Source organism: Suncus etruscus, chromosome 5 (assembly GCF_024139225.1).
Source record: "Suncus etruscus isolate mSunEtr1 chromosome 5, mSunEtr1.pri.cur, whole genome shotgun sequence".
In the NCBI taxonomy this organism is placed as follows: domain Eukaryota; kingdom Metazoa; phylum Chordata; class Mammalia; order Eulipotyphla; family Soricidae; genus Suncus; species Suncus etruscus.
In genome coordinates, this window is record NC_064852.1 from 66,601,103 (window position 1) to 66,621,924 (window position 20,822).

A 20,822-nucleotide genomic window follows, 5' to 3' on the forward strand; every position below is an offset into this window, starting at 1 on the left:
GTTCATTTCTCCCTTCCATTCTTCCACCCTTCCTCCCTTCCTTTCTTCTGTCCTTCTTTCCTTTTTTCCTCCCTCACTTCCTCCCTCCCTTCCTTCCTCCCTCCCTTTCATCCTTCCTCCCTCTCTCCCTTCCTTCCTTCCTCACTCCTTCCTCCCTTCCTTTCTCCCTCACTTCCTCTCTTCCATCCTCCCTCACTTATTCTCAGCCTTCCTCCTTTTCTTCCTTTCTCCCTTCCATTCTTCCACCCTTCCTCCCTGCCTTTCATCCTTCCTTCTTTCCTCCCTCTCTTCCTCCCTTCCTCCATACTTCCCTTCTCTCCTTCCTCCCTCCCTCCCTCCTTTCTTTCCTTCCTTCCTTCCTCCCATCCTTATTTCCTTTCTCCCTTCCTTTCTCCTTGACTAGATTCCTCCCTCCTTTCCTTCATTTTCTGATTACTTCCTTTCTCTCTTCCATCCTTCCCTTCTTCTTTTCTGTCTTTTCCTTCCTTCCTCCCTCCCACCCTTCCTCCCTCCCTTCCTTCTTTTCTTCCTCCCTCTCTTCCTCCCTCCCTCTCCATCCTTCCTCCCTTCCTTTCTTTCTCCCTTCTTTCCTCCCTCCCTCACTCTTTCTTTCCCCATCCCTCCCTCTCTCCATTTTTTTCTCCCTCTCTCCCTCCATCCCTCACTCCCCCTTCCTCCCTCTCTCCTTCCCTTTCTTCCTTCCTCCCTCCCTCTTTCTTTTTCTCTCCCTCCCTCTCTCCATTTTTCCTCCCTCCCTCCATTTCTCCTTCCCACTTTCTTCCTTCCTCCCTCTTTTCCTCCCTTCCCTCCTCCATCCGTCCCTCCCTTCCTTCTTCATTCTCATCCTCCCTTCCTTCCTCCATTCCTCCCTCCTTCCTTCCTTGCTTCCTTCCATCCTCCCTTTCTACTCCTTTCCTTCCTTCCGCCTCCCTTCCTCCGTCTGTCCCTCCTTCCCTCCCTTCTTCCTCCATTCCTCCCTCTATCCTTCCTTCCTTTCTCCCTCCCTTCTTTCTTTCCTTCCCATCTCCCTTCCTCCCTTTCTTCCTCCCTCCCATCCTTGCTTCCTTCCTCCCTTCTTTTCTCCTTTCCTTCCCTTCCTCCCTTCCCTCACCTTTTCCTTCCCTCCCTCTCTCCCTTCCTACCTCCTTCCTTCCTTTTTCTTTCTTTCTTTCTTCTTTATTTCTTTGTTTCTTCCATTCTTTCTTCTTTCATTCACTCTTTCTTTTTATTTTCTTATTTCTTTCTTCTTTATTTCTTTGTTTCTTTCATTCTTTCTTTCATTCACTCTTTCTTTTTCTTTCTTCCTTTCATTCACTCTTTTTCTTTCTTCCTTCTTTGTTTCTTCCTTTCTTCTTTCTTCCTTCTTTCCTTTTTCCTTCCTTCCTTTCTTTCTTTCTTCTTCTTCTTTTTCTTTCTTTTTCTTTCTTTCTTTTCTTTCTTTCTTTCTTTCTTTCTTTCTTTCTTTCTTTCTTTCTTTCTTTCTTTTTCTTTCTTTCTTTCTTTCTTTCTTTCTTTTTCTTCTTTCTTTCTTTCTTTCTTTCTTTTCTTTCTTTCTTTCTTTCTTTCTTTCTTCTTTCTTTCTTTCTTTCTTTCTTTTTCTTTCTTTCTTTCTTTCTTTCTTTCTTTCTTTCTTTCTCTTTCTTCATTCATTCACTCATTCTTTTTTAATTCTTTATTCATTCACTCATTTTTTTAATTCTTTATTCATTCACTCTTTCTTCTTTCTTTTTCTTGTCTTCTTTCTTCATTTTTGGGGCCTTACCAAGTGGGTGCTCAAAGGCTTTATTAAAAATGTGATAACAGGTGCTTGCTTCGGGCAGCACAATAATACTAAAATTGGAACGATACAGAGAAGATGAGCATGGCCCATGCGCAAGGATGACACACAAATTCGTTGAAGCGTTCCATATTTTAAAAAAATGTGGACAACAGAGATAGAACCCCCAAAACTGGCTTTATGTATTGGCCTACCTGAACCCCTATACTATCTTTCCTGCCACATTTATATTCCTTCAGAGGAAAGGAGGTGTTGGGCCACAACCTAGAGTGCTTAGGGCTTAATTGCTTCTGGCTCAGGGACCAGAAGTCAGCTCTGACAGTATTTCAAGGGGATTATATGTTTTGCTGCTATGGATTCAAACCATGACTGACTGTAACCACGAGTCAAGCACCTTAATCCATGTGCTGTGAAAAAATACCATAGGTAGGATGTGTGTTCACTAGTGGCAAGTGTGAGCTCAAGGTAAGACATTACAATTTAACTTTTGTGCTTCAACTGAGTGTGACACTTATGATCATTACAACAGCTAGAAAGGTTGTAGCTCTATAGTCTTACATGTATGTTCTTAGGCATCGCAACACCAGCAGTTATACTGAATGAAACATAACAGTAGGAAAAAAAAAAATGCCTTGCATTCTGCTTTTTAATTTATGCTTTTATAGCATGAATATTCATTGACTCTGACCTCAGGTTCTATTGATTTATTGATTTTTGAGGGCACATTCTGTGATGCTCAGGGGTTTACTTTTGGCTATGCACTTAGAAATTGCTCCTGGCTTTGGGAGACACCGTATGGGACGCTGGTGGATGGAAACCCCAGATTTGTCCTAGATCAGCTGCATACAAGGCAAATGCCCTCCTGTGTGCCACCGCTCTGGCCCCTTATTTGAAGTTTTATTATACTTCTTCTCATTCCTTTCATTCTACTAAAAATCAGCAACCTAACTGTTACAAATCCATTGCACACATACACACTAATTATAGCATTCTTCCAGCTTATATTAAACAGAAACTTTCAATCACATTTTTTATTTAGGGCTGTCTTGTCAATTCATTTGCTAAAAGTTTGCCACACTCTTCTATAAGACACCACCCTCTAAGTGTTTCTCTTCCTCCATTCAACATTGATGATATATCTGCTACAGAATGACAAGATTCAGCAGGCTGTTTTGCAAGTCAATTATTTCTTCTAAAAGGCATTATGTCTTCAAGACACTCTAGGAAAGAAACTGTGCCTTTTTTTCCAGAAACCTACACCTGTCCAGTATATGTACTTACAAAAAATCAAACAGAAGGAAGTATTGTTTTCCATCCTTACTGAAAGATTATTATAAACTTTAATAATCCTCATAATTTAGCATCTCATATGGCATCTAAATGATAAGAAAAAGGAAAATATAGGACAATGTGAAGTGTTATATTTAATACATTAAACATATTGCTGAGATTTTATTCCCTAAAAATGTTGTGAACAGTGCTTTGTTTGAATATAAAAGAGAGAATATGCAAAATGTGAGAGAATATATATTATAACATTAGATATTAATTTACACATATATGAATTGCTTTATGTAGCTAGTTAATCTTGAAAATGTGTTCATATAATGTTATTTTATTATATTCAGTAGGTAAGCATCTCTTTGAAATGGAGAGAGTTTGAATTATAAGTTTGGAAGTCTTGGATTAAAACTGTTGGCTTTTTTCCTATATTATGTTCTCAGAATTGCCCTCTAAATTACTTGTATCTTAATTTCCTTAGAGCTAAAATAAATATAGTGATTAAGTACTCCAAAATAAAAATAATTTCTGCAAAGTGCTTGGCTTATGAATATTGACTATATTTATTATTGTTCTTGCTATTATTATTAGTCTAAACAATTAAGGTTAATGTACATGTTATCATATGTCAATAATGCTTTTGGCTTTTGCAGTGTATTTTTCTTAAAGAGCCTCTAAAGGCTCTCTGTTTCCACTTTTTCTCTTTCAGCACACACATAAAACAATGCAAATAAATAAAATACAAACTTTCTAAATATTCACAAAATCATTATCAAACCATACTTGGGCATTTTTTTTTATCTAGAAAGAACCAGCATTTAGAAAACCAAAAATATTAATCTCTACCTGCTTTTATCTTCACTTCTTAAATATCACAGTTTTCACAGAACTTGAGTATCTATAGATTTGAGTCAATGCACAGTCATGACACTCAAGATAAAAGTATATCTACACGAATTTTTCACATCACCTAAAGTGCCCATTGACACTTTGAATATATCCTTATAAACTTGACTAAATTGAAAATAAACTCATAAAATGAAACTAAATTTGTTCATGAGTTCAGAAACATTTAAAACTTGGCAGCAGGCTAAACTATACTAAATGAAAACTGGAAGGGAAATTATCCTTTTGTCATTTGACATTTTGAAATCCATTGACCTTTATCTCACTTGCAATAGTATTACAGTTTTATTTTATGTGCTTTCTCACTGGATTTAGTTTTCTATTTCTATTGATTTTTTTTAGGACAGAATAAACCTGCCATTAGTTCTTCTGTTATTCCTGGGCATTTATCCCTTCAAAGTAGCATTTACTTTTGCTTAGAAATTTGTATAGGGAAGCTAGCACCTACTAAATCATAAGCACCAAATGTATTCTACTATTTAGAATATGAAAATAATGGAGACATTTAGTGAGGAAAATTAGAAATCAAAGTCTATGTGAGAGAAAATAAATAAATGAGTTATTGGGAGAGATTATTGAAACAGAGAATTATCATGAAGTGACCCCAAAGAGAGACATTTTGATGTTGAAAGGAAACTTTTTTTTAGAAACATAGCACATGACAAATAGTGCAAAGTTCTTTATATTAAAAAGGAAAAATTTAAAAAAGCTCCTCAAGGAGTAGAAGTAGACACAATTTATTATAAAATTGGTAGATATATTCAATGATCTGACTTCTTAGTGTATGATGCAATAGTTGCATTTTTCAACATTCAGTTTATTTAATTTTTAATAAATAAATGAAGTTGGGTGAAGGTAGGCAGTTTTCATCACTGTCTATTTATAGGGGGTCCTGGAAATCCATATCACTGTGGCTCTAATGGGCCTGAATTTCTGAGTTTCAGAGAGACAATACCTGCCAAATGATGAAGTGAATGCTGCTAGGCTGATACTTTTGGAAACAGTGGGCATCTGAATGTCTTCGTACAATTCTTTATAAGATTCCATTCAGCTGTCTTTCTCTCTTACTTGGAGAAAAGAAAAGAATTCTTTTCTGGCTGACAGTTGGTAAGAGACTTACCATAGCCTACAATCCACCAAAGAAACTTTCTTAAAGCCAGATAAGTATGCCTTCCCTCCCTTTGTGGTCAGTATTTCATTTTGTTGGGAAAAATCCAGTTAATTTAACAGAAAATCATGCAGGGACCAGGTGTAGGTCCTATCTTCTAGAGTAAACAAGAAGGCTCAGCTTCTTCTGCTGGTGCTTGGTAACCTCTGGTGATAGACACTCTCAAATCAGTGCTAGTCTAATTCACTTCACAGATATAACTTCTGCAGATGTCTTGTACTTAGACTTTGGTATCTAAAAACTTCACTTTGACTTCAAATACAAATGCCACTTTCCTATTGATGTTTCCAAGGAACCATATACACTGTGATTTATGAGGTGTCAAATTAAAAAAACTTTAAAATAGTTTATAATGAACTTAGATGCCAATACACTTCATTGCCTATTTTCACTTCATTAAGTGCTACAAGACAGTACAAATGAATGGTGAGAGTCTACAAGGTTCAATATCAATAGCCAATCTATGTGGTCCTCATGTAGTACACTCTCATGTACACCAAGCAGTTACAACATCAGCATTTGTAACACTCAACATAATTAGATATTTGTCACAGAACTAACGAGTGATATGATGCACTTATCTCTTCAAGTTGCAAGTCAATAAGTATGATCTCTTGAGAGTTGAGGCACAATTTAGTGTAGGTACTTAGTAAATAGTTTTGATTGATTCACTGATTATCTGAAAGAAGATATCTATGATTCTTCTTGAAATTTCTCAAAGTCTCAATGTGCTTTTTCTATGCTTCTGTAGCCTGATAAAAATGAAAGCATTATAAACTTATAAACATTTCCTTGTCTACCCTAGTTAGCGAAATGTGGTGAGCATTTGGCACAATATTCAGGTCTCACTCATACAGGTGGAGGGTAAAAGCATAAGTTTTAAGTACAATGGGCTTGGATCTAGCTCCGTAATGTACAGCATGTGGTATTATGTAAGATATTTACCATATTAGGATTCAATTAGGCAAAGATAACAAAGTACATGAAATAATTTCTAATACTCAGTAAATGTTAGCTATTTATGTAATTTTTTACTTAAATTTTTGATAAGATATAATCTTCTGAAATGTCTATATATAACATTTGGAATATTTCATTGTTATGCTTAATAATATGTTACACTGAAAACCAAGACCACCAGTTATAAAAGTCTAATTACAACAACAGTGATGGAACAGAGCTTCTAGAACTATAAAGATTATTCCTAGGCTTCATCCTATGACCTGTGTAAATACCAAGATTGAGTTAGAGAGACCTGATTATATCATCCACAACTGAGTGGAAAGATGACTGGCATCATAAAAACACCTTGCGGAGAAAAAAAAAGAGGAGCCTGTAGTGGTTCTCATGACAACATGCTTTCGGAGAAACCCGAAATCTCTTAGGCCAAGGGAATTCCCTTTCTAACTTCCAACTTCCCCAATACTTACTATGTCCTTGCAAAAACAAAACAAAACAAAAAGAAAAAGCACAACCCCCCCCCTTTTTTTTTGGTTTTGGGTCACACCTGGCAGTATTCAGGGGTTACTCCTGGCTCTGCGCTCAGAAATCACTCCTGGCAGGCTCTGGGATTCATATGGGGATGACGGATTCGAACCACCTTCCTTCTGCATGCAAGGCAAACAACCCATCTTCATGCTATCTCTCTGGCCCCAAAGCAGGGGCCTGAGCCTTTTTCGTTTGTTTGTTTGTTTTGTTTTGTTTTTAGGTCACACCCAGCAGCGAGCGCTCAGGGGTTACTCCTGGCTCTATGCTTAGAAAATGCTCCTGGCAGGCACGGGGGACCATATGGGACGCTGGGATTCCAACCACCTTCGAACCACCTTCCTTCTGCATGCAAGACAAACAACCCATCTCCATGCTATCTCTCTGACCCCACCCCCCCGCACAAACCTTTTTATGTAGTTGATGATTGGGTTTTTTTTTTTTTCCTTTGTCACTTTTGTTGTTTTGTTTGTTTGTTTTTGTCTTCTTTGTCTTTTTTTTTTGTCCTTTTCGTAGTTGCTGGCTTTGAGGGTTTTTTTTTTATTTTTTTTTTTTGGTTCTGTTTTTTTTTTTTTTTTTTTTTTTTGTATTTTTCTTGTTATCGCTTTGTTGTTTTTTGCTTGTTATTGTTTTTTGTTTGTTTGTTTTGTTACCTGTTTCTTTCTTTTTCCCTGCCCTCTTCTAAATTGATGCTTATAACACCTAGGACTCCTCCTTTCTTTCTTTTTTTTCTTTCTTTTTTTCCTTTTTCTTTTTCTATATCTCCAAGAGATCCACACTGCTTGAATCATCTTATTCATCCTCATAAATTGAGGGGGAAAAACGAATGGTACTAGGTCCAGACACTCTCATGAACATTTAGTGGAAATACAAAATAGTTAGATCTGAACATCAAACCAAAGTCGCGACAACAGAATCTATATCTAATCTACAGCAAGCTGTACAAGTGGGGACCAGTTATACTAGTATTCTTGGGGGTAAAGGAAAGAGATATGGGATGCATGCTAGGAAAGGGGGGCTGGAGGGAGCATTATCACTGGTGGTGGGAATGCCCCTGATTCATTGTCACTATGTACCTTAAATATTACTGTGAAAGATTTGTAATTTACTTGAGCTGCAATAAAAATTAAAAACAATATTATGTTGCGCTGTACATATAGGCAAGGAGACTTGAAAATAAAAGGCTTGTTTGGTAATTGAGAGTATTCTATGATTGTCTAATGCTCTTCTTTCATCTACATATTGGGAAAAATTACAACTATCCTGCACTAATTGTCCTGAGCCATAGGAATGAGTTGCATTATGGAGCAACGAGCGTTAACACAGTTGGAGATGTCAGAGAACAGGCATCTTATGGAAGCTAATGCTCTTCACTAATGGTGAAAGATACAAGTCCCAGGAGAGGAGCCTTTCATGAGCAACCTTTTCAGTTATCATTTACTTGAAGAACTGGCAGAAATTAAATTATTTTAGGAAGGACAATGATACTCCCATTGAAAGTAATGGAATGATATATTTATTTAATTCAGCACAACATACTCACTGTTACAACTATGTTCTGAAGCACAGATAAAGAGCACAGGGTGTTTGTATTTACTGTCTCATAATTATAAGGCTTTGATTCTTTTGTAATTGTTGGAAAACAGCAAGTAAAGACTACTCATAAAAATTAGCTGTCATGGTGAAAATAATGGCTGAGTACAATTGAATAAAAAAAAACATGAGAGCTTGGTGATGTGAGTACTGATCATAAGTCTGGATGAGGAGTTCAATTTTTCATATTTAAATCATAAAAGTTCGAGGATTTTGCTTCAATAATTGCTGCCAAGTTAGACACCAACTTAAACACTTACAAATATATATTACAATTCTAAGATTCTAAGTTTTATTTTTTAATAATTGGAAGGCAAGTCATATTGAGGTTAGGAAGAGAAGTTGAATCATACTAAGTAAAAGAACAGACAAAGACATCTTTTAACTAACTTTGGCAAAGACTTGAAATAATTAATAAAAACATTTTTTTCACCCATGGATAAGATACAAAATTTTCTATTTTCAGTATGGTTGTGATTATGGCAACTATATGAGATATTCTTGTGAAGCACTTAATACAACATTCAATAAACATTATTGTAAGTTAATTTGTTACCTAAGCAAAGGATGGTGTGTTGGGTATCATGTCTGAACATGGTTTTGACAGAGATGGAGTTGTGTAACCTAGATGCATTAATTGATATAGTATTGGCTATGTCTATGTTGCATTTCCTCTGAGCACAGAAATGTTCAAAATATTTTTCTGAGCAAATAAGTGCAAAGAACAAAGGAAAAAGTTATTAGAGGAGGTTCAAAGTATTCTATTGGAACAAAAAAGTTAATCTGTTCAAAAATTACTCTGGAATATGCATGCTACCTCTTTAGTAACAATATTGCAAACTATAGAGTCTAAAAGGAATCAAAAAGTGAGAGAGAAAGGGAGTGAGAGAGAGAGAGAGAAGAATTAAAATTTGCCACAGAGGCAAGCAGGGAATGAAGGGAAACTATGAACATGGAGACAGGAAATGTGCACTAGTAAAAGAGATGGGTATAGGAAAGTTGTATGTCTGAAACTCAGTCACGAACAACTTTGTAACTATATACCTTATGTTGATTCAATTAAACATTTTTAATCAAAAATAAGAATTTTTATAAAGAAATAAGGCTCTAAAATTATTGTCTATTAAAATTCCTTAGATATGTCATTAACACTTTAATAATATATATTTTAAGTCATATGAAATATGTAAGCATTTCAAATAATTAAATGAAAATACATCCTGTTATTTTTAACGTGAAACAACATATCAGATGGTAAGAAGAAGCAGTTAAGAATTTTCCACACTCTACAAGAACAATATTGGTAGTCTAGAAAGTAGTAGATCTTTTGAAAAGTAAGTTCAGAGTTTGTGTTTAGTGCCTCTCTTCTCTCTATTCTTTATTTCTCCCCTAGGAGTTGCTCTTTTTTTTTCTTTCTAAACTTCAATGTTCTGCCTTCAGAAAGTATGGTGCCTTATAAATATTCTCTATGCATAACAAGGAAAATGTCTAAAATGGTGGAAATATAAGTTAAGGAAATTTAATTCTGATTGAGGCTCTCTCTGCATCCTCACTTTTGCAGTCTCTGTTTGGGTACAGATAAGATTCTATGAATCTTTTTACCTCCCCTTCCTTTGAATGAACATAGAAAGAGCCAAAAGTTAAAAGTCACAGAAAAAGATTCTGCTGTTCTCAATGTTACTGAGTTGATAGACCATTCTCCACTTTCACTTCTGTGTTTTCTGAGGTGCAATGAATTTTCTATTCATAAATGGTATGTTTAGGGTTCCAGAGTGATAGTACAGTGGGTGTGGAGCACTTGCCTTGCACACAGCCTTCCCAGGTTCAATCAGCATCTTATCTGGTCCCCCATTCACGTCATGATCCCAGCGTGCAGAGCAAGGAATAAACTTGAGCACCAATGGATGTGACTCAGAAAGTAATAAACAAACAAAAGAGAAATGGGCAGTTGCACTAAGCAGATGTATGCTTACTTTTTCTGATCTATGATCAGCATTTGAGTAGCAAGTAAGAGAAACAGGATAAAATGAATCTTTATTTTACAATTTTTCTTTCTGTGGAATTGTCTACTTGCTTCTGAAAATAATTCACATTATAAAAGTGTTCTTTTTTTTTCTCACTACAGTTCAATACTTAAAGAAGGAATCAAGACAGACTTAGAGCATTGCCTATTTCACTGGGGCAATTTTGCTCCAGTGCTTCAGAAATTTTATAAACTTCACTGCTGGCTTTCTTGAAACACAACTGCCAAGTGTTGCCTCCAGTGGTCAGTTGGTGAGTCAGTAAATAAGTTGCTTAGTCAGCAATTAACCTCTATTAAAGAACTGAATGACTAGTTTCTCTTGCATAGCTCACAGTTATTGAAGGATATAAAGTGTTTATTTAGCAAACATTTTTAAGCTCTGAGAGATAATTATGCATGGATTCCTTAGAGCAGAGTATCCCCAGGGGTGGACAATGGAACTTTGGCCAGTTGAATGTTCTTACCAGAGGTGGTGGTGGTGGGGTGGGGTGGGAGTATTGCTGTAGTCTGCACTGTACATTAGAAGTTAAATGGCCCTTGGAGATAGTGGAGATAGTGTTGGAGGAAAAGTACTTTATGATTAGCTCAGGAATTCTAAAATTTCCTCTCCCCAAACACTTTATCCACTCATGTGATGATTTGAAAACAAACAAATAAAAATTATCAGAAAATTCTGGCTACTGAGTTTATAGTCATGGAACATGGATTCAGTAGAGGTGAATCTGGCCATGATCAAAAGAAGGAAGAAAGGATTTCCTGGATTCAACATTTTCTAGAACTTGAGGGAGAGTCTTGGACATGTGAGGTTTCTGCAATAATAATTATAGAACTATTCATTCAAAACAGTCTACATTAATTTCTGAAAGACTATTGCAAATTCTTTTGGATAGCTTTATAAAGGATAAAGTTTAAATTCTGTGTAAATTTCATTAAATTTAAAACTATAAATAGCTAATTAAAGAACGGTGATGGCAGGGGTCAGTGTGATAGCACAGCAATAGGGAGTTTGCCTTGCATGCTGCCGATTTGGTCCATCACAGGTTTGATCCCCCGCATACGATATGCCCCCCCCCCCCACGAACATGCCAGGAGCGATTTCTGAGCCCAGAGCCAGGAGTAACTTCTGAGCACCTCTGAGTGTGGCCCAACCCTCTACCCCCAAAATGGTGGTGGCACAATCATTCACTAATTAAATAAGCATATATTGAATATTCTACTTGGCTTGTGAGATGCAGAGGGATAAATACTCTCAGGATTTATTTGCCATCTAGTGCTATGAAGTTTATGTCTCAGTATGCCTTAGTATCTGCAACATTTTTAGAGAAAGAAAATATAAGGAGTATTTTTTCCTCTTCATCCCATATGTTCTACTGCTTGATTCATCCTATGTGTTATAATCCACACTCAGAAGTCTGGGCTAGGTGATATCAGATGCAGAATACATAAGAGTCTCTTTCCCAGTTTTTCTCTTTATTTTATACATCTCATGGATTCTGAATTTATTATTCCTAGAGATGAGTTGTGGTTTAGGCAGGTCTATAAATGTTTAGCATATATTAAATCTTTTTCTCTCAGTCTTTGGCTGAGAGATCTCTCAGGAGATCTATGTAGAGCAATGTTGGTAGATTTTGGAATCTGTGTGACACATAAACTACAGAACTGGAATATAAGGCCACTCTTTTATTAACTTTGCCCAATAGAATGAAGCTTGCCATTTTTAAATACCATTCTTTTTTCTCTACACATGAAAACATTCTTTTAAAAATTATTCACAGTTCCATGAGAAAAAAAGAAGTTCATTGCCAATGAAACATTTCAGTTTATACATCTATATTCAAAGAATTTTAATACTTCTTTTATTTAATGAATGTTTTCAGAAACAATTAAAATTCATTTATATCTGTCTAAATGAATAGGATTGGCAGTAGGATGAAATGACTTTGGGAGGATTTTAACTGGATCAATATGAAAGCTAAAGTTGTAAATATCTTCAGGATAAAATTGAAATCTCTAATCCTAAAGAAGTAGTGAGTGCAAAATAATTAAGTTATAGAGATTAAAAAATTCCTGCTGTTTGGAACATGGTGCGAAGCTGCTCTTCATTTCAATGTTACTGAATAATGATTGCCTTTTATAAATAGATGTGTTTGGAAACATAATCTATCATAGGCAAGAGTGGAATTTTGAAAGGCTAATGGAAATTACATCTCAACCTTTAAAAGGCAGATTTTGATTCTTCTAAGTCTTTTCCCTTGGGTATCCTTCACACATACTCCAGGGGACTGACTGTACAGGGAAACTCTGCTGAAATGAGAATTTGGCCTTCCTCTTGACAAATCCCCAAAGATCTTGCCCTAAAAGCTCCATTCCTATCACACTGAATTGAGGTCTTAAAAAGAAGGGGAAAGAGATACTTGCCAAAAGTAGTAAGGGCCAGATTTATAGAAAGATTTATGAGTTGGGCAAGAAAAATTTACTTTTCTACTTGTCTTTTATTCCTGTGGTATAAATCCACAGCAGCTTATTTTGATATGCAGGGCCATTAGAACATAATCTTTTAATTGTTTTTTGTTTGTTTGTTTGTTCTGCTTTGCTTTTGAATTTTGCTTGGAGGTAGTGATCACATTAAGGCTCCTACATGTAAAACATGTACTCTAAACCTTTCACTTTGAAGGAAAATGGAGATGTGTTAAACTTCTTTCTATTTTATTGATGGCCTTAGGCTTGAAGTGAGTATGTTGTCTGGTTCCACAAGTCTGAGTGTCTTATACCTTAGTTTGTGATGGCTTATACTTTTTGAGACACTTGAAAAACTGGACTTTAGAGATGGGACCAAGGGGAAAAATATGTGTCTTTGGCAATGTGCTGACTTATTTCCCTTCCTTGTAAGTGAGAGCAAAAACTGTGGCTCTGCTGTAGGCTGAAAGAGGGGCCACTCCTGCTGCAGACCCACAATATCGCAGACCCACAATATCGCAGACCCACAATGTCGCAAGGAACCAGGGAACTGTGCATAGACATCGCATAATTCTGGAAAGCCTGGGAAGGTTTAGTGGCCTCTGACCCTGATAGAGAAAAGGAGACTGGCCCTTGAGAGAACAGGGAAAGCAACCTGGTGACTATGTGGGCCCTTACTAGAGAGTTGCAGAAATGGAGAGCTACAGAAATGCTTCTAGACTCTCTACCCCCTCATTATTGAAACAAAAATATACTGAAAATATTACCAGACATATTATAAAAGAAGATTGACTAAAACTCAAGAAATATTAGACACAGGAACATTCATATGTTTAAAAAACATAAAGCAGGACTAAAATTTCTGTAGAAAATTATATCTTCTAAGAAACAAAACAAACAAAAAATTTTAGCATTTCAGCAAAGTAATGTTACTTGAATTTAAGAAATTAACAGATGGGATAAGATCAGATTAGGTATATATAGAAATAAATAAGAGCCAAATACACGTATGAAATATAAATAACATACATACAGAAGTAGTAAAAAAAAGAAAGGATATTAGATGTATAATAAAGATAGACATGTATAATAAGCCTCTCAAATGAAGTAAAATAAAGAGGGAGAATGAAGCAATAATTTAATACCTGAATTGTTAATAAATTTCTAAGCTAAAGAAAAGTTCCATACACAAATTAGAGTATCTCTACTAATCTTAAATAGGAAAAATATATCCATAGTAGAGTTTAAAAATAAAGAAAAAATCTTTAAAGTGTTCTGAGAAAAAAGACATATTAACCTTGAAAATACAAAGTGAAGTGGAAAAATAAAAAAGTGTAATACTGGCTTCAAAGTAGACTATTATTTAAAATATAGGTTTAATACATATGAAGAATAGTATATCATCAAAATGGAAACTATGGCACTTTAAAATAAAACATACCTGATTTCATTTGGTATCAGTAAATCTGCTAGAACACAAAAGGAAATACTTCATAGAAAGGGAAAGTGATATCAGACAGGAATAAAAGATGTAAGAAAACATCAAGAAAAATGACTAGAGTAAATCTGTGAGCTAATCAAGGTGATATTACTGCATGCCATCTGAATTAAAATTTATTTTAGAGTTATGCATACAATAATAATTTAAACTTCTGCAACCATAGCATCAAGGAAAGAATGTGAAGGAAGTATATTAACTTAAAGTATTTTGGGTATTATGTTTTAAGTTATTGTGTTTTCCTGAATGAAGTAAAATACTATTTTATTTAGTTTTTTTAATAAAGCATATCTGAAATCTTTGTAGTTTAAAAAACCAGAATACCAGTTAGAGAATTTATACAAGATAAGTAAGAGTTAGAAGTAAATTCGCATTCCAGATTTTATTGATTGATTGATCAGCAGTGCTAGGAATCAAACCCAGAGTATAACATTGGCAAATCAGGAAATTTGCCTCAAAGCCACATTCCCAATTTCAAATTGTGTTGATTTTAAACAAAGATATATTATATAATCATTCAATCATTAAACCACAATTTCTTGCAAAAGCATAGATAAATCACCCAAATATTGTTTTGCATACAGTAAAAACAGAATTGCTAAGAGCATCTACTCTTAGTCTACTTACATAAATCAAAAAATGATTATGATGTATTGCTAAGTGTCAGGCAAGCACTTCCCTTTGCACAGAGTGGAGGTAGGTATTAGAACCAATTGCTCTTCAGAGATGCTTATATTTTTTATCTGAGTACTTGTTACTCAGATATATTCATTTATGTAATTTTTCAAACTATATTATATACTTCTCCATACTTCTTTTATAGTCATACTGTATTTTAATAACATCGATTTGTAATAACATTGATTTTCAATGTTATGAGATTAGTAGTTAAGAATAACTCTCTATGTTGTGATTGCTTTTAACTGCATAATATACCTGGTCTAACTACTCTGGGTGAAGTACCTGAAGTAGTTTGTTCATTTTTAGTATTAATCAATCTATCTATCAATCAAACTATTATAAAAGTCAGAGTCTCAATGAGACTATTCAATTTTGAAATTGTGCAACATAAAATTTATGCTATTATGTTACAGTGGAAAGAAGAGGGATTACTCCAATTAATCTAGCTACTACTGTGGCCAGGAGTGTGGGATGCGGGAATGTGAGGTCTTGTGGGAAGAGGGGAAAGGGATCATAGAGTGATCCACAGAGTAGGGTCCTGAGTCTCCACAGCAAGCCTTGTGTGAACCAGATAGTATAAAAGGAACATCTTTTCTGCTTCTAAAAAGAGAAACACAGGTAACTTGGTCTTGGGTACTATGATTATGCCCCTCAGCTGTACTTGTGCATATACTCACATGGCCAGAGAACAATGAAAAACTCTGGGCACAAAAGTAAGATGCTCTAGCAAAAGGAGACAGACACAAAGAATCAATGACAGACAAAGAGAACATTGGAACTGTGTGCTTTGAGGGAAGAAACAGTGAGTACCATGGTGGACCAAGATTACATACAAGAGACTATTAAGGGACAAAACCAACAAAAACCAGAGTGAGGCCTGGGCATAGCATGTGGGGGACCCACACATACATTCTTAAAGCTGTTAAGCGAAAAGATTATTATCTCATGAATAGATGTAGTTTTTATGTTAGTTTTATATACAGTAAGTAAGAAACCCAGGAAGGAGCTAGCCAGGTTTGCTATAATGGCAAGACTTGAAGGAGCTAGATATTGACACTAAAACATGCTCATGTCAGTTTTGTGTGTTACACTGTGAAATACTTAAGAATTAGAAAGTGCATGTTACCATGATCTTCTTTCTGGACACACATAATAGTAATGTAGAACAGGAAAATAAAAAAAAAGTTTTATACAATTCATATAGAGGGATACAGTCCATAAAATTGCAAAGTAACTTGGAAATTCTATATTCCATTGCATCCATGCAACATCCATGCAATACCTCAGAATCAACTTTTTTGTTTGTTTGTTTTTAATCTCCTAAAATTTAACAGTCTTGCAGTGAGCTGAACTGTGTATTAGTTCTCTGGAAAACAGGCTTGAAAGGCTTGTCTTTATTTTGTTGGAATCACAATTCCAGTACTAAAGCCATTACCTAGGGAGTGCTTGCTAAAAACATTTACAAGCAAATGTTTTAGTTGCTACTGCCCGAGGCAGTAGATAGAAGTTGAAATAAACAATAGTCTAACCAAAAAGCTTCTGGGGGGAAAACTAGAAAATGACATGGCCAGAAGGACTTGGAAAATCTTTGACTTAACTCCTGAAAATCTAGACAGCTGTGTGAACATTTAGCAGTGTCAACATACCGAGAAAATCCCAAAACGATTGTCCATTTTTCACCTCTTGCAGATCATGTTTTTCTTTGCAAACAATTGCAGACTAAGACAAAGTTTTAATCTCTGGCTGAGTATTAAAGGAGTGCTCCAACGTGTACAGGGACATCCCCTGAGAGCTAAAGAGTTCTTTTGTCTCAATATTTAAGTCAATCTTTCTTTAATCATTAGACCATGAATACAGTGACAGTAGATAATTCAGAGGCACCCTTGTGAAGGAATACAGGCTTTATAGAAAAACACCAATCAATGATGACAAGTAAAATATGCAGTAGAAACAATAAGCGAGTGTATGTGTGTTGGGGGGAGTGGGTGTGACCTGATTTCTAGAGTTGCTCACAGTTTTCAATAAAAAATAATGAGGCATGCAAAGAAACCAGAAAGTGTGGGCAATGCACATGAAAAAAAATATTCAGTAAATGCCCCTGAGAGGTTTGATTTTATCTGAAATAGATTATTATCAGATGCTAGCTGCAACCCTCAGGACAATCACTAAAATAGTAGCTATAAAGTATACTATAAGTGAAATGACAAGAGAATTAAAATAGTCTGCTAGTGAATTTAAACTTAAGATTTAACACAGAAAAGAGTAATGGAAAATAAAATGAGGCCCAAAAGAAAGACAAGGCATATAGGAAATAAACAGCAGAAGGCAGAAGTGCTTTTTCACCAGTAATTACATTTAAATAAATTAAACTCTTTTTTTCCCATAAGTTTACTGATTTATATCACTGTGTATGTGTTTGTGTGTGAGTGTATATGTTTTAGGAACCACACTTGGCCATGATTAGGTGAAAAGCCTCAGAATGAGTCTAAGCAGGAGACAGGAGGCCTTATGTGGTGCCAGAGAATGAACCCATGTTGGTCAATGTGCAAGGCAGGTATCCTACCCACTCTATTAACTCTCCATCACTTTATTAGTCCTATTTTTAAAAATAAATTTCTTTCTATGCCCCTTTCTCTTCATTTTCCTTTGCTGCAGTCTGATGCTATTGGATATGGTCCTCACACATCTGATTTTGTTGCTCTCACACTTGGCTACAGTGCTTACCAGAAATTTTAGTGCACAAAATGCTTGGCTGCAGTGCTCTGGAGACTTCCTCCTGGATGGCAGCACTGAGGGTATTTATGCTTGCAAGGCAAGCACTTTCCTGCTAAAGCACTTCTGGACTCTAACAAAAAGTAGAAAAGGAAAGACTAGATTTGAAAAAAAAAAAAAAAGATCCATCTTTACACTTTGCAAGAGACTCATTTTGTAAGTGAGCAAACACTATAAACTCCATCTTCCCCTCTCAAATGTGTTTCTTTGAAAGGGGAGTGAATATGGGGCCTTCCAAATAGTGCTCAGAAGACCTAGGGGTCCCTCCAGGCAATTTTCAGCCAAAGTGTGAGTGACTCAATATAAAGCCTGAGAGCCTATTGCTGCTCAGGGCCTGCAATGCTGAGAATTACTCAGGCCACTCCAGTTGTGCTCTTGGGCCTCCAGTGTTACAACCAGTGATGGTCAGAGTAAGGGATTCAAAAGGAGTCAGCTGCAAGGAAAGCATGCATCTTAGCCTTACAAATGCGTTTCTTATAATAAAACACAAGTAGGACAAAAAGTTAACAAAGACTTTTGGAGTTTAATAGCTCCTCTTTCCTAGTTTCTGCCTTCCTCTTCAGGCTCTGATTCTAAACCCAACTTTTTGTGAAAAATCCCAAGATCAAATCCTGTCTTAGCCAGACTTGGAACTGGGATTCTATGAAGACTGGCAGCTAGACCAGGACTCTCAGGAATCAATGGCAATTTTACTTGAGGGCTGATTCTCCTATGTCCAAATCCCAGACTAGTGTTCAATTCTTCTCTGCTATATAGATATATAGACCCAAGGTAATAGAAATAATGCTGAAAGTTCATAAATAAATTTATAAAGCCATGGTCAATTGTTTTTTGTTTTGTTTTGTTTTGTTTTTGCCTTTTGGGCCACACCCGGTGACACTCAGGGATTACTCCTGGCTATGCACTCAGAAACTGCTCCTGGCTTGGGAGACCATATAGGATGCCAGGAGATCCAACCACATTTCGTCCTGGGTCAGTCGCATGCAATGCAAATGCACTACCACTGCACAATCACTCAGGCCCCTGTCAATCAATTTTTTAATTAGAGTGACAAAATATTTTAATATTTTAATTAAAAAACCACTTACGCATGCCATTCTTAGCTAGCCCTGCATCTTACTTTTTTCATCCATGTCTCCTCCAACCTCCATCCTGGCAAAAGACCAAAAGATCCTAATCCCCTGGATCAAAGGCCTTATATAAGCTTCCCAACCACTCCCAGGAATGGGCGGGGTCTTGCAGGGGTCTTGCAGGTAAAGATACACATAATATCCGGGATGGAGTCACAAATGGTAATGTTTGCATGACTTTGGGAATATGCTAAACCTTCTTCATTGTGAAGATTAAAATGACAAAATGGGACTGAAGAGATAGTAAGTACAACAGGTAAGGCACTTGCCTTGCATGCGACTTACCTAAGTCAATCCTCAGTATCCCATTTGTTGTCTTTTTTTTCATGTTTATAGAACCTTATTTTATTTTTTTATAAATGTATAAAATATTTATTTAATAACCATGATTACAAGCATGATTGTAGTTGGGTTTCAGTCATAAACAGAATTCCCCCCTTCACCAGTGCAACATTCCCACCTCCAATGCCCCCCCTCCCCACCCCTGACTGTATTTGAGACAGGAATTCTACTTCTCTCATTCTTCAACATTGTCATGCTAGTTGTTAGTGTAGTTATTTCCCTAAGAACATTCACCACTTTTTGTGGTGAGCTTCAAATTGTAAATCAGTCCTTCCAACCTTTCAGCCCTTATCTCTATTGTCTCTGGGCCTTATTACAATGTCTTTAATTTTTCTAAAAACTCATAGATGAGGGAGACTATTCTATATCTATCTTTATCCCTCTGACTTCTTTCACTCAGCATAATATATTATATTATATAATATATTATTATATATATTATATATAATAATGTATTTCTACATATAGGATAATTTCATGACTTCATCTCTCCTGATGGTTGCATAATATTTTATTGTGTATATGTACCACAGCTTCTTTAGCCATTCATCTGTTGAAGGGCATTCTTGGATGTTTCCAGAGTCTTGCTATGGTAAATAGTGCTGCAATAAATGTAGGTGCGAGGAAGAGATTTTTAAATTGTATTTTTATGTTCTTAGGGTATATCCCTAGGAGTGGTATAGCTGGATCATATGGGAGTTCAATTTCCAATTTTCTGAGGAATCTCCATATTGTTTTCCATAAAGGGTGGACTAGATGGTATTTCCACCAGCAGTGAGTCAGAGTTCCTTTCTCTCCACATCCCCACCAGCAGTGATTGTGCTTGTTCTTTGTGAAGTGTGCCAATCTTTGTGTTGTGAGATGGTACTTTATTGTTGTTTTGATATACTTCTCACTGATGATTTGTGATGTGAAACATTTTTTTATGAGTCTTTTGGCCATTTGTATTTCATCTTTTTTTTTTATTTTTTTTTATTTTTGGACCATACCAGGTGACACTCAGGGGTTACTTCTGGCTATATGCTCACTTCTGGCTTGGGGACCATATGGGACACCAGGGGATCGAAACGCTGTCTGTCCTAGCTTAGTGCTTGCAAGCAGATGCCTTACAACTAACACCACCACTCCAGCCCAAGTATTTTTTTTTAAGAAAGTGTCTGTTCATTTCTTCTCCCCATTTTTTGATGGGGCTATGTGTTTTTTTCTTATTAAGTTCTGTCAATACCTTGTATATTTTCAATATTAGCCCCTTGTCTGATAGGTATTGGTTGAATAGTTTCTCCCACTCTGTGGGTGGCTTTTGTATCCTAGGCACTATTTCCTTTGAGGTGCAGAATCTTATCAGTTTTATATAGTCCTATTTGTTTATCTCTGCTTCATCTTGTTTGGAGTGTGCTGTTTTCTCCTTGAAGATGCCTTTAGTCTCAATGTCAAGTGTTTTACCTACGTGTTGTCCTATATACCTTATGGTTTCAGGCCTGATATTAGGTCTTTAATCCATTTGTATTTGAGCTTTGTGCATGGTGTTAGATGGGGGTCTGAGTTCACTTTTTTTGCAAGTTGCTAACCAGTTGTTCCAACTCCACTTGTTGAAGAGGCTTTCCTTGCTCCATTTTGGTTTTCTTGCCCCTTTATCAAAGATTAGTTGATTGTATGTCTGGGGACCATTCTCTGAATACTCAAGTCTGTTCCACAGTTTGGTGTCTTAA

At 36.0% G+C, this 20,822-nt stretch overlaps 1 non-coding gene across 1 annotated transcript; it reads left to right on the forward strand.

Moving 5' to 3' along the window:
- Positions 1-1,803: 1,803 nt before the first annotated feature.
- On the forward strand, positions 1,804-1,914 carry LOC126010712 (U6 spliceosomal RNA). Its single transcript, XR_007496725.1, has one exon. It is a non-coding gene; the product is annotated as a U6 spliceosomal RNA (small nuclear RNA).
- The last annotated feature ends 18,908 nt before the right edge of the window (positions 1,915-20,822 follow it).